Below are 13,888 nucleotides of genomic sequence, written 5' to 3' on the forward strand. Positions count from 1 at the left end.
CCCCATTGTTTTATTTATTAGCCTATGAATTGTTTTTTTCAGCCATGGTTTGCCCTTGCTCCATCGTGACGTCATGTGGTCATGAGAGCACTGAGATCGGAAGCCATACACTCCAAAATGGCAGCAACTCATGCTTTACTTCGGATCGTAAAGCCACCCTGTCCACTCGCATAGCTTCGCGTATTACATCTGCATTTCACACCTATTACCACAATCCCAGCTGTTTATGACAAAGGTAGCCTCTTATCAATAAACGGTAATCACTACTGCTCAGAATGAATCAGCAACTTGAGCTAATGTTTGCTGTAAGACATCACTGGTATATGAGAGCCACTTATGCTTCCACAATTTGGTTAACGAGAAGAATAACGTGTGGTTGCACTAACATAAACGTAGGCTCTCGAAAGCATAAATAAACATCAGGCAAAAAGTGTTACGCACATTGAGTGCAGATGAAATAGCCCCAAACCAGAGAGAACAAAATTACTCATTTTGCGCTGTTCAATCCACAATCAACTGTTAGCAACTTGTCCAACTTATCAACCTTCTATTATACGCAAAGAAAATCAGAAGTCGTGACAAGTACACGAGGTGCCCAAAAGAGAGTTGCTTCATCTGCCCGGTACAAAATTGAAATTTAGCGGCTTAACTGCTGGAGATTGGAAGTTTTAATTGAATTTTTCACCTGCCACCAAGAAAATCTGAAGAATACATATATTTCTTGAGATATGCACTTGTCCTAGTGCCACTCGCCATTTCTCTTCAAAAACATTTTTTCCGCCATAATAGTTTGTGGAGACGTCAAGGCACCCTGTTAGGTTTGCAACGCGAAGAACTAGGAGCTAAGAACTAGGAGGGTTTTGCTTGACAGAAATGGAACAGAGTAGACGCAGAGCGATGAAGATAAATGGCACGTGCGCTGACTGACGTTTGAATGCATTCGAAGGTGCACACGATATGTGTTCTTCACTATATGTTGTGTGCACCTTCGAGTAAACTTCCGTTGTTAGTCAGCGCCTGTGTCGTTCATCTTCATCCTGTGTCCGCGCTGTTCTGTTTCTCAGCTATTTCACACCAGGTATGCACAATACTTCGCAGAAAGTGATATAAAGCAAGGAGTAGCCTGATCAGTGCTGCACAGCTCAGCCCATTCCATATTTTTTTTTTCTGAAGACGCACTTGGTGGCAGAAACGCCGAGAAGTGATTGTTTGCGAGTGACAATTTGACTTTATGAATATGTAGAAGGCGGCTTACCCAGCTGAATGTTTTGAAAATTATTATCTACTGCTTTTATTAGGAAACACAAAAAAGGCATTCAGTTTTGTTATAGGAATGCCTTCTCCGAAACATACAAATCACTGCTATATGTAGCACGCTGCCTGTAAAAATCTTCGGTTTTCGCAGTGCTGAAAGCCGTTTTTGCAACACCTGAAAGGGCTGTTTCGCTTTAGCATACGTATACCTCAGCACACCTGCAAAAGTACGTACCTCTAGTGGCATTAAGGTGGAACCCTCCACTACGGCGTCCCCATAGCTCGCGTATGTTAATTCCAATGTGCCATACCCCATACCATGATGCGGTATACGCAGCTCGGAGCTTGCGTGTGTTTACGTCACTTGAGCTAAAAACAAATCTTCGGAATTTTTGAAATGATATTGTTCTCATTCAGACAACACGCAAAGGAGCTTGTTTAGGGACCTCTCATCAAGTTTAGTTTAGAACGTGCCTCACTTACCTGGAGCTTTCTAAGAATTAGTGCAGTGTTTTAGAAACATACCTCTCGATACACTTGCTTCTCACAACCTAACTGTGCCTTGTGTCAACCACATTGAAGAAGATATGAAATCTACCATTTATAATATACAGCCTCCTTGTAGCCAATATGTTACTTTTCACGAGGTTTTCTATAGCTAGCTGCAGCACGCTTCGCTTATAGTACGCCGCAGAACGATATTTAGCAGAGCAGAACTTTGGGCCAGTTGGCGTAGCGACATATTGAAGAAAACTTTGCGTAGAATAACAAAGACGGAGGGAGAAACACGTACACACACACGAGCGCTCGTGTGTATGTAAGTGTTTCTCCCTCCGTCTTGTGTTCTGCGCAAAGTTTTCTTGAATATGAGCAGAACGATATCTCAGGACACAGGTCTTCCGTTGCCTAAATCATGACGATGCAGTAGTGCTAGTACTTCCTATGTCGCGGTTTCACTCCAAGCAGTATTCATTAGAATACCCTTTCCATATGCACTGCGCAGACCATTTGCCCGTCAGTGTGTTTGGAACCGGTGATAAAAGTTTTGTCACAATAAGCCCCAGGTTCGACTGGGACACGCCATCCTTTACAACCTGTGGCTGCATGCGTGGTATGGTAATGCAAGTAGGACGTAAGCCACATTTCTGGTTCTAGTCCTGAAGTAAGCTCACTCGAATGCCGCTTAATTAGGTGGTGAAGCTGCATAATTATGCAGGCCAAATGTTTCTTGACAGGCATATAGACGTAACACGAAAAGGTAACTTGAGAAGAAACAAGCTTGCTCGCCGGGCGCCTAGTGCTCAAGAGTTTTCAGGAGACTCATCTGCATGCCGCATGAAAGACTCATTAAGCAGGCGCCCTTGCTCTAAGGCGCCACCACTTACGCTCATTATTAATAACTTATTCGTGACAATTTCCAGAACAGAGCTCTACTTATCGGCATCCACATTAGCGTGAAGACTGGAGTTCAGAACATTGTGAACCACTGCAAAATGTGGTGTGAGCACCTTTACGGTTTCTTATTTCTTTAGGCGCTTATCCCGCATTCCACATCGAAATTTCATTTAGTGCTACTAATATCTCCTTCAATTATCACTCATAAATTTTAGCCTCCCTCCAGAAACGAATACCTCGCCAATCTCGTTCTGGCGAGAATATGCGTGGCAAAAGGGACGACCAGAAGCTGTTCATTTTCTCAGCGCCGTTCGATGTCGGCATCTGTGCTGCCTCCCTGTGCCTGGTTCATGAGCTGTAATTGTCACTGCTTCGTAGATATCCATCCCAGGAACGTTGTTTCTGCTGAATCACTTTTCTCCTGTGATTTAGTGCGCCAGCAGTAACGGCCCCAGTCACTGATTTCACCGATTTTTGTCTGAGCTCTGCTTCACTAGAAACAACACCCTTAGTGACCGCATGTGCGTTTCGAATCCGCGGCAGCGCGAAGAGATCAGCTTCGCCGGCCACTGGATTAGACCGCTGAGCAATCAGCGCAGTCTAACATCCCGAGTATTTAACTGCCACTCTTTCGAGCTCTGCTAGGATTTCTTCGTCTTCATGAAATTCCATCCTTGAGCAATGAGTACAGTGCACACCAGCATCGCATTCCCGTGTTGAGGTGCGCTAAGGTGCGCCATATTATTTGAGTGCGCAAGCAATAATTCCCCCACTGAGCTTTCGGCGATGCTTGTCTGAAGCCCGCTTGAGTTTGAAAACCGAACCTCGAACCGAAACCGAAGTGAAAACCGAAGCGGTAGCGCACATAACTCGCATTTGCCTAACCACGCTAAATAATTCGTTATTTTTGCTCTTTTTTGCACCCATTTAGAAGAGAAATATTACGGTGGATACATACCTGTAACAGAAATTATAAAGCTGAATAAATCTCGCTGATTGAAGTTGTCAGCGAACTTTAAATTACCAGCGTCGTCCTGTCTACTTCTTCTCGTTGTGAATGGGTCCTTTTCTGCTAGGGCAATGGTACAATATTAAAAATAATGAACATGGAATAGTACTGGAGCAAGGTAATTGTTCAAAAAATGACGCTAAAGACAGGCAAAAAGGTCCGAAGAGGGCGTCTGTTCTTATTTTAATTGATTGACAATGCAAAAATCAGGTACTGAAAATTTCTCAAAGGAAAGTATCAAAAATCTCCACCGTCGCCCTATGAGCAAGTCCTGGAACCGCCTAAAGTGTCCAGGATGAGCAGGTGACATCCGTCGTGCGCCCTGCACAGAAGAAATAGTTGCTGAGGCAGGCCAGTGGAATAACATTATTTGGTGTAAAGTCCATCTGTAACCGGCGCACATGTCAGTGCTTTACGCCTCGCAGGTTTTTTAAGGTCACACATTGCGCGAAAGCGAGAGCTATCAGACGGTTCCAGGCAGTCTAGAATAACGTCAAAATCACTGGATGCAAATTCATGACTGCGCTGAAACAACGCCGGTTTATGATTAGCTGCTGCTGCTTGGCAGTTCAGCTAGTGGCCTGAAAGTTACGGTACCCCAACAATGGTCAATCAGGGCTGTTGAGGAGCTGGAGGTAGCCACTTCGTGGGAGCTGTGTGAAGTTGAGCGACGTCTGAATACTTATTAACGAGCGAGGACGCCTCCGAGCTATTCTTCCCACGTGCAGCTCAACTTCGATGTTTGCCTGCTTCGTAAATACACAGTTCTCGGGAACATTTGGCACAGGGCTGCAATCGTGAAAATTGCTCAGCAAGTTGCGCCTAGAGAGTCATAAGATACGGTCTCATTCATAGAAGGTGTAGCAGGTGTAGACATACCATGGCTCACGCCATCATTTATCATGGCGCGAACACGTAACAAAGCTAAAATCTGCGAATAAAAAACTAGGCCTTCTTAAACGTCATCTTCACGACGCCTCTCAAAATGTAAAGCTACTTGCTTGTAAATCATTCATCAGGCCAAAACTTGAGTATGCATCCGCCATTTGCAATGCATCGCAAGCATACCACATTGATTCATTTGAGGCTGTGCAAAACAGAGCCGCCCGTTTCATTCACCGCTCATACTCATCCTATACTAGTGTTTCATCTCTCCAACTACAGTCCCAATTATGCAGTCTTTCCCTCCGTCGCCACATTTCTAGCCTGTGCCTATTTCACAAATTTTATTATTCCCAGCTCAAAAAGGAGCCATACATCTGCGCACCGCCACCACGCACGTCTCACCGCATTGGTCATCCGCTGAAAGTTTCATGCCAACGTGCCCGTACGACTACATTTTCCAAGACAATTTTCCTCCGAACAGCAAGCGACTGGAACGACCTTCCCCATGAAATTGCAGTCATCACGTGCCCATTAACCTTCCTAGAAAAAGTTACATCCGACCTGTCATCATGAAAGTAATGTTTTCCTTTCTCAGGTTAACCCCAACCCTTATGTAAAACCCCCGACAGGGGTCTTTAAGGAAATAAAAATGAAATGAAAAGCAGGAGCAGGATGGTGGCGCTTAAGCAAGATTCGGGAATTTTGGTTTTCGACTGAAAATCTTATGTGGTTGGCATTATTGTTGAACCATCACAGTAAGGGAGTGTCGAAGGGAAGTGGCAGTTTAGCGACAAACAAGAGCTGAAGCTCTATGTAGCCGCAAAGTGTGCGAATCATTTCGGCTGATGTTAAATCAAGGGGGTCGCGTGAGGCGTTCATTCAAGGAACTGCACATTTACATACCTGATGACTGCGTTTCTTTGTGAGGAGTAGCGCTGGGCACGTTGCGGGCAATTAAAAGCGCTAGAAGCATTCCTTGGAAGCTGGTTGTGATGATGATGATGATGACCTCGGGCTGAATGGCACATACCCACGGCGGGGAATTGGCCAGGGTGCGGTTGTTAGCGCAGTTTGAAACTTCGTTTTCTTTTCATGCTGAGCCTGTGTTTCCTTTGTATGCTATTTTCGAAAGCCCGCTTCGCGAGGCGAAACCCAGACACCTCTCGCTTTTCTACGGCTTTCGGCGGCTTCCCTCGGGAGAGGGGCCAAAGGCTGAGACAAACGGAGGGCCCCTCCGTCTGGAGGGGCAAGGGAAAGGGCAGCACGAGTGGGGAGCCCCAACCATGAGCATATAAATTTTCGAGCTCTAGCGAACAGTTTGATTATTTCTTGTTTGTTGCAGGAAACCAAGTTACGTAAACGATAACAGTCTATATCATAAACAACGAACTAAATCAGTAAGTTTCTACAGTGCAAGGTACGGTCTGCCTGGAAGGTGTGGTCACGAGATCGCGCCCCTAATGGCTGGCATCCCACGCGGCTTCCTGTGAGGGGCGCCCCCATGCCGCCCGCCCCCAACATCCTCTCTTGCCCCTCCGCCGGTCAGACTCGGCTGTACGGACGATTTTCGAGGCGACAGCGGCGTATGCTTTGTGGTGAACTTTCACCGAGCACCTTGATAGCGCAAAACGACCCTTAACGTACGTGGTGATTGCAAGAGAAGTCTTCGCGAAAGCATACTTAAACTCATATGCGTGGGGCTTCCTTGAGGTCAGTCAGTTCCCTAACCCCTGTCAAAACCGGTGCTCAACAGTGCGCGGGAGAAAGCGAACAAGAGCCGAGAAATTTCTATCACTTTCAGAAACACGAGCTTCAGATTTCGGCGCTTCACGGCGCGCGTGATGTTGCGGTCTGCTGTCACACTCCTCTGTCCACGCGTAAAGCTTAAGAAGTAGATTGGACAAACGTGGAATATCCTGGCAGCAGAGATTCACAACGAACGGGCGTTCACCTCTTAGCAGAACTTCGAAGCGCTTCGTAGGTGTAAATATGCCGCCAGTATCTACATTAATTTGGGGAAAAGCAGAAGAAAGTTAATAGAGGCCAGAATCTCATAAAGGACGTGCAATCTTTTTAACACTGCGGCTTAATTTCAAACAAGCGGCGACAACCACTTAGGCGTGCTTTTCAGGCACGTAGTGAGAATTTTTTTTTCAGTAGGGGCCCCAGAGATATTTCTTGAACTCGACAAGAGAACGGGGGGGGGGGGGGGGGGGGGGCGATCCCCTCTTTACCCCACAAAATATATGCTTGTTACTGGGTGCCGCGTGTAAAGTTCTATCATTATTAGCTTAGTTTGCTTAACTTAAACTCCTTTACGCAGCTTCAAGTATTTGTTTCCTTTTTTTTTAACCCGCCGCGGTGGCTCAGTGGCTACGGGGTTCGGCTGCTGGCCCTAAAGACGTGGGTTCGACTCCGGCCGCGGCGGCTGAATTTCGATTGAGGCGAAATTCCAGAGGCCCGTGTACAATGCGATATCAGTGCACGTTAAAGAACCCCAGGTGGTCGAAATGCAGATTTCTTTTTAAAGTGCACGCTGTCAAGAAAATGTAATGTGGTTTACACTTGAGGCAGCTGTTTTTGGTTTAAATTATCTTCTTGAGATTTCCCTTTGTGTTTTAAATAACTTTTCTTCCGTACAGTGGTATGCACACCAGTGTTATATTTTATCATTTTGCCGGGTGTTCACAGTTCTCGTCACGTGCATATACTTTACAGTTGGTATTGGCGCAAATGTTTCAATGTTTATTTGTTTATGCTCAACTTTCATAACTTTGGGACGCGAGTTGCAGCCGATTTATCTGGAATCATTTCAGCCGCGCGCAATAGCTGTTACTTTATTCCAGGTGATATTAGGCGATCGCCGCTCGTTATCGTCAATGTTCTTCATAAAGTTTAAATTTTGTGCGACTGAGAGAGGTGGTGATATTGTCCTTCGAAGAGAGTCGAGCACATTTTCTCCTAAAGCCGTCACAGAGTTGTTCAGTAATTAGCGCGTGCCATGTCAGCCCAACAAAGAACTCGTTTCAGCGCCACATCAATTTGCTTCTAAACATAGGCGGCGTTCACACCACGGGCGGCGTTAAACCCCCCCCCCCCCCATTATAATATAACTTTCCCCTACCCCTTTATGTAGGCTAGTAAACACCCTTAGAGTATTTTTGAAAAAAAAAATAATAAGGAAATGAATATCCAAGCAAACGGGCCATCAGTATAACGTTGCCTGCAAGCTGCGAGAAACGACAAACATGACTACAGATGTTCTCTGAGCACCTATTCTATACTGCGTGGCAGGCAGCGGCTTTGCCAGGCTGTGCTACCGGCAAGAGGCTGCGCATTCCAGTTATTCTGCGCACTAATTTCTGCAATTTCGCGCGGAAGGCCATTGCGGAGGGGGGGGGGGGAGTGCTGTACAGGCGCCTTCAAAGTCTCACTTACCCCGCCGCATGGCAGAAGCCGCCGAAGCTCCCATCTGGAGCACCGTGTGCGACGCTCACAGTGGTGCTGCCGAATGGTCTCCAAGCTGCGGCGGTCCCACCGTCTTCTCGGTGACGGCTGCCGTCGCTGCCATGCTGCCCACTGGCCATTCGCCACACGCTTTGGTGGAGATGCATGGAGCGCAATACCGATGCGTTGCTCCACACTGCACCGTTAGCTCAGCATCAGTTGTCTGCACCACGCATTCAACAATACAACCTGCTCTGCTCAGAGTTATAAAACTGGCAAAGAGCAGCCACACAAGTAATCCATGGACAGTGCTTGCATATTTGCGTATGCATGTGTTATTTTCTAAGCACTGAATACGGGGATCCTTATTTGCTTTTGACTACTCATTGAAACTTTTATGCCCGTCCTAATGATATCCTTAGCACAGTGGTAAAGTAATAAAAAATGTGATTGTCTTTGCAGAATTATGCAAATCTTCGTGCATTACTGTTTGTACAGAACAACTGTCACAATTCGACAGCTCACAATTACCGAAAGAAATTCAAAAGCGTGTCTTTTTGGGCTTGTTGGTGCATGATCATAGCTAGAGAATTCAAGTCTACTGAAGAAATGGCCACTATTCTGTGCTCCTTTTGGTGGTTTGAAGCATAACACGTTTTGCTGAAGGCGACGAAGCATGGATTATGCGTTCCTTGTCGTCGCCAGTTCCCGTGCTCATTTCCCGGCAGCTTTCGAGTAAAGAATGGCACTTCCGGCCACTTCTGCTCAATGTACACTGGAAAGTCAGAGGTTAACACAAAAAGATCCTGCTATGACACAAACTGTGCCAGTAAAACACTCGCATTTATCATCCAAACTTCATTCGTTTTTGAGCTCACTGTCTCGCTCCCTTTATCCAATTTCGTCTCATTTTATTAACGACAAACTGCGTGACCAAGAAAGACGCACAAAGAAAACACGGTTGAAGGGACAAGCACACACTTTCAAATGCGCTGATTAGCATTCAATGTTAGCATAAGAGGTAGTAATAAAACAACGCACCGGTGTCCACGCTAGAGCCCATGTCAAGTGAATCGCTGCAAAAAGATTGGTTTCCAATAATAAAATGAAACTGTTGACTCATTGAAATACTGCGTTCCTGCCTCGTCCAAGAATCTTAATACTCTCAGGTCCTAGCTTTCAACCTTTTCATGTACGCAGTCAGCGGGCAACTTGGTCCCTTCTTCATTTTTCACCGATGGCTTGTGCTCCCTTGCGCGATCATTGACACAGCGGTCCGCGGGTGGCCTATGCAGACACCCCCAAGCTTCAGAGGAATTTTGTTGACAGCCGTGGCACATGTCACAAACGTTTCTGCATGCTTCGTTCCGTAACCCACTTGCGAGATTTCCTGTTGCGGAAAAAGTACAGGGATGACATGCCCGCTTGGCATCTTCCTTACACTGCTCTCAATAAGTCTTGTCGGCATACAGTGCTGTCCGCCCTCCAGATTAAGGTCGGAATAATGCGTTCAGCCGGATTCTCTTGCGCAGTGACATTGGCTGTGACCGATAACCATGCTAAGAAAGTAAAAAAGTGATAAGAGAAGTGAATGGACGCTGAGAAAGACGAAGCCCACTACTGTGCCTTATAAGGACAAAGTCGCCCAGAACATAAAAAAAAGGTGACAGACAGGCATTACACCTGTGTTGCTTTCTCAGCGTCGCAAAAGCTCGCCCGACTATACCTGAGCATGAAAAGAAAAGAAGCTTGACCAAGCGGACGGGGAACGAATCATGAAAAAATTTTTGTGAAATGCGCTATGGCTCTCTTCTATAAAATCCCGCTGAATTGTGGAGGTGTCTAAGTCACCCGGACGGGCCAGTTAGTTAACGCGGAAGGAAGCATACGTCATTGATAAAAATGAACAAGGAGCCAACTTCGCCACTCATGGAATTGCTTCTTCGAAGTGCTATAAACAAACTTGGCAGAGGCAGGAATACAGTAGCGCTTGAGCTGTTGCAGTGCGCACCACATCATGAAAACGGCAGACGCTCGCATCAATGAGAAATTAGATTCAGTTTATAATTTGAAGAAAGAATAGTGCTGTATTTTCATTTAAATTTGGACTGGATGACTTGACATCGCTCTTTATGCCGCGTTTTTATCATTGCCCATAGAAACTGACAGTGAAAGGAAGTATAAATGAATTTTAAGCATGCACTCCTCCTGTGCCTCCTCCTGTATGTCTTTCTTGTTTGGATATTTGGGTGTTAAGATAAATCCTGCATCAATTAGCTGAGTAGTACTGCTTAGCTTCTCTGCTTTATGTTGATGAAAGGAATGTGACATTCCAAAGATTCTGTACCAACCGCTTTTCCGCAACCGGTACTGAATGGGCACGCCACAGCTTTAAATGCCATGCCACCCATTGGGAGGAAAGCTACTCGCCTCTAATTCCCGATCCGCGGTACCTAGAAGTCACACGGGAAGCCAGTTTTCTCCCTGTATCTTCCTCTCTCTTTCTTTGGTTTCTTTCTCGCTCTTTCCTTGATGCGTTTCTTTTGTAAATAAAATTATTCAGCTTTAAATCTCCGCGACATCAACACACGTTTTCTATTCTCCCGGAAAAACAGAGCTCGCGCGATGATTCCGTCCAACACAGTTATTACGTGACCGTATACCACAGATGAGCAGTTTGCAATCCGCCTCCCGCTTTTGCTAATTTACTGCTGCTCGGCCAATGTATTCTTCGCCTGGTTCAATTAATGCCGACAGACTGAGGTCAATTTTTGCAGTACTCGATGAGCTGAATCGGCCCCACAGGTTTTTTAAAAATTAGCTGAGAGAAGTCCAGTTAGTTTAAGCGTCGAACAATATGCTGACAGCGCCGATGTATCAATCGATATTAGAAAACAGAGCAAAAAGAAATGCCACTGGCGCGAAGCCAAAAGAATAACACTGATTTACGCTCGTGGCGACCAGAGCGCGAACCAGAGAGATCAAAAGTTTTGGTTGCTGAAGATTTGCGCTTTGATCGGGCAAACAAAATTTATAGGGTTGAATGTAAAGCACACGCACTGAGCTTACGAAGAGTCTAGAACCCTGCCGCGGCGCGTTGGCTTCTCATTTCGAAGAGTTTGTGCCACGCGAGGGCATGCGGCCAGGCAAACCAAGCCTAGATTTTAGGGAAGTCGCCCTTCGCCCTGGAACAGCGGAAACGAGATAGACTAGAAGCTCATTCGGGATGGCAGTCAACCTCGAAACTGGGTAAAGCCCGGTGGTCAATATCGAGTAACGGTGAGTAGACGCGACGAAATCGCAGAACGCCTAGCCCCAATAAATTTGAAAAGGGGAGAGGGGGCAAGGAGGGCAAAAGAAACCTTGTGGTAGCGCGAGATGTGGCCTGCGGGCATCATATGAGACGCCATGCTTTTGAAGCCTAGAGGTAGCCGTCTAAGATTCAATGTCAGCGGCATGCGCTGGTGGGGCGGCGCTGCGATGAGTGTGAAAGGGTTGCCGCTGCGAGCGAGTACCTTTGAGTGACATTCGAAGCACTAAACGGGTGGCGCGAAAGCTCTGTTCTCATAGTACACGCGGAAGGTCGGGTGGGCGTAACCTGGCTTGGTGGAGGAGATCCTATTCTTCGTCCCTGGTAGGGCAACCAATCGATATCAGAAAGTTGGAGATCTCGGTTTGGTGTGGAAGTAGGCTTGGAGGCAGATGGCCGTGAAAATAGCACAACACGCACAATTGCGCATTCTCGCCCTCCAGGGATGCCTCAAAAGAAACTTGACTATATCAGAACCATTAGGGAAAGCCGACGCTGTCCCCAGTTCAGCCCTAAATCCCGTAACCTTACCCTCATAACCCACATCCATTCCATCCACCTTTTCTACGGCTAGACCAGGGTAGCCTGGCCGGGCCTGTACCCCTGCCAGTGGTTTTGCTGCTCCTCGTAGCATGTTCTCCCAATCATATTGAACTCTTTGACAAAGGGTATAAAGGACCAGTTCTTGCTCAATCGTATTCTTTTATTATTTTATTTAATTGAGCCTGTTCTGCTTTGAGCGGTGCAGGCTGGAGCTCTTTACAGATTTTTTAGGGCAGGCCGACGAAGCTAACAGTTCCCTCCCTTTCGCCCCCCTCCCCCAACAGAATTAAACCTGCGCCGGCTGTGAATCGATCCCGGGACATTGTGTTCATGAGCAGAATGATTAAGCCACTGCGGCAGCCCGTGCAGTCGAAATAATGTCACTCCTCCCCAACGCCCACCATACTCGGCGTAAGAAGCTGTGAACTTCAGGAGCCTGACTCGCAACGGCAACGCTTGGGTGACAGTCTCTCGAGCGTGAGCTTTATAACTGAAGTGGTCTAATCGTTACAGAGCCGGATGCTGGCCAGGTGCCTGTCAGCGCTGCGTACACGGGCCACCAAAGCGGGAGGTCATGAATCATAGCTTCAAAGTCGTATTGATCGAAGAGCCGAAGGCCACCACAGGCGGAAACTACGTGTGAAATCTTGTCGATCCATTAGCGTTTGTATCGGCTGTGGCCCAGAGGCAGACCGTCAAAGCAATACTAGACGAATTTCATAATGCGAACAAATATTCGCTATGAAGCATTGCACACTTCGAGACAGGCCATCAATGGAGGCCTGTTCCTAAGATGCTTTGCTGGTTTGGTTTATGGGGTCTTAACGTCCCAAAGCGACTAAGGCTATGAGAGACGCCGTAGTGGAGGGCTCCGGAAATTTCGACCACCTGGGGTTCTTTAACGTGCACTGACATCGCACAGCACACGGGCCTCTAGAATTTCTCCTCCAAACTAAGATGCTTTGCAAAGGTAATCAATATACATTAACTTTCCGAGACATCTCTCTTGGCTTGCAGAGCTCATGCTAATCAGAGGAAAGTGTGTTCTCCGTCACTGGATTTAACAGAGTATCCAAAGATTCGCTTCCTTGCGAGGTGCAAGAGAGAGCGGTAGTCGGGGTGGGGCCATGCCCGCCGCTACCTATGAAGAAGAGAGCGCTATTTCGTCTTTTATGCCGCACAAGTTTGAGAAGCGTGGCACTGCCCGTAAACGTGTAAATGTCAGCAGGGAAGAGTCAGCGGAGTGTTTAGTGAACGGGGAGTTGGGAGGAACGACGGCTTTCCCCACCGAGAAATTTAAATCGGAGTACCATGAGCAGGAGCTGTTAAGGCCACGTTTCCGGTTTCCAAGGCGTCGTCATTGTCAAAGCCGTACCACGAAGGAGTGCGAGGAGGAAATGGGGGAAGGAGGTAGAGAGTAGCTGGCGGCCGGCCACGCGGATTTGTCGGAACGCTGTCGCCACTAGCAGGCGTAGCACTTCACGGCACAATCGTTGGGCGCTCGCCTTTATGAATGGTTGAGCGGCCGTGCTTGACGCACGCTTACTCACCGACGCCTACCCTACTCCCATCCCACACCACTACTCAGAGTCACTGAACACTGATTAGCATCCGAAATCCGTAGCTTGCTCCCGTCGCTTAAATTCGCTGCGATAAATGTAAGCGTTCGGTTAATTTTTTGTAACCTTAAGGAGGGAACACATTATGCGAATTAACCATCCACCTGCTCAACCACATCCTCTAATAATTTTGCGCAAATCACCCCTCGTATAGTGTAGGCACTGCGCAAACCACGTTCACGGACCGTGTGATGCGTTAGAACACTGCGTTCTCATGAGCCGACACAGTAGTGAGGAACAGAAACCGTATTTCTCGACAACGACATCTCTTTCGACACAGTCCGGCCGTGAGAATAAGATAATAAATCACCGTGGGGGTCGCTGGGAACACGGCTGGTAGATCAGCCGGACTGGAAGCTCCTCTGTGTGGCAACTGGCCAAGGCATCGGCCGCCATCGGCCGCCTTCGGCTTGGAGCGCAGCGGCG

General features: G+C 47.2%; 1 long non-coding RNA gene across 1 annotated transcript; it reads right to left on the minus strand.

Moving 5' to 3' along the window:
- Positions 1-3,846: 3,846 nt before the first annotated feature.
- LOC149356995 (uncharacterized) lies at positions 3,847-13,852 on the minus strand. The gene is made up of 3 exons (XR_016289855.1): positions 13,773-13,852; positions 7,982-8,186; positions 3,847-3,980 (listed from the first exon to the last, which is right to left on the minus strand). It is a non-coding gene; the product is annotated as an uncharacterized LOC149356995 (long non-coding RNA).
- Between the last annotated feature and the right edge of the window lie 36 nt (positions 13,853-13,888).

The sequence above is a fragment of the Amblyomma mixtum genome, chromosome 3 (assembly GCF_055824585.1).
Source record: "Amblyomma mixtum isolate Tamu chromosome 3, ASM5582458v1, whole genome shotgun sequence".
Lineage (NCBI taxonomy): Eukaryota > Metazoa > Arthropoda > Arachnida > Ixodida > Ixodidae > Amblyomma > Amblyomma mixtum.